Source organism: Bison bison, unplaced genomic scaffold (genome assembly GCF_000754665.1).
Source record: "Bison bison bison isolate TAMUID 2011002044 unplaced genomic scaffold, Bison_UMD1.0 scf7180017864142, whole genome shotgun sequence".
Taxonomy (NCBI): Eukaryota; Metazoa; Chordata; class Mammalia; order Artiodactyla; family Bovidae; genus Bison; species Bison bison.
In genome coordinates this window covers 2190498-2190903 of record NW_011494714.1, presented here as the reverse complement: position 1 = coordinate 2190903, position 406 = coordinate 2190498, and the positions used below count along the sequence as shown (strand labels likewise).

The window sequence follows — 406 nt, the reverse complement described above, 5'->3', positions numbered from 1 at the left end:
GAAACATGTATAATATCATGTATGAAACGAGTCGCCAGTCCAGGTTCGATGCACGATACTGGATGCTTGGGGCTTGTGCACTGGGATGACCCAGAGGGATGGTATGGGGAGGGAGGAGGGAGGAGGGTTCAGGATGGGGAACACAGGTATACTTGTGGCGGATTCATTTCGATATTTGGCAAAACTAATACAATATTGTAAAGTTTACAAATTAAATAAAATTAAAAAAATAAAATATTATATTGAAGTGTGGGTGATCATCAGTGTTGCATTAAGTTTTGCTGCATTGCAATGTGATACACATTAAAATTATGCTATACACATAAAAATATTTTTTCTTATTCTTTTTCATGTGGTTTATCACTGAATATTGAATATAGTTCCTTATGCTCTACAGTAGGACTTT

General features: G+C 36.0%; 1 pseudogene; it reads left to right on the top strand.

Moving 5' to 3' along the window:
* Window positions 1–406, top strand: part of LOC104988797 — a 9790-nt pseudogene that overhangs the window by 6574 nt on the left and 2810 nt on the right.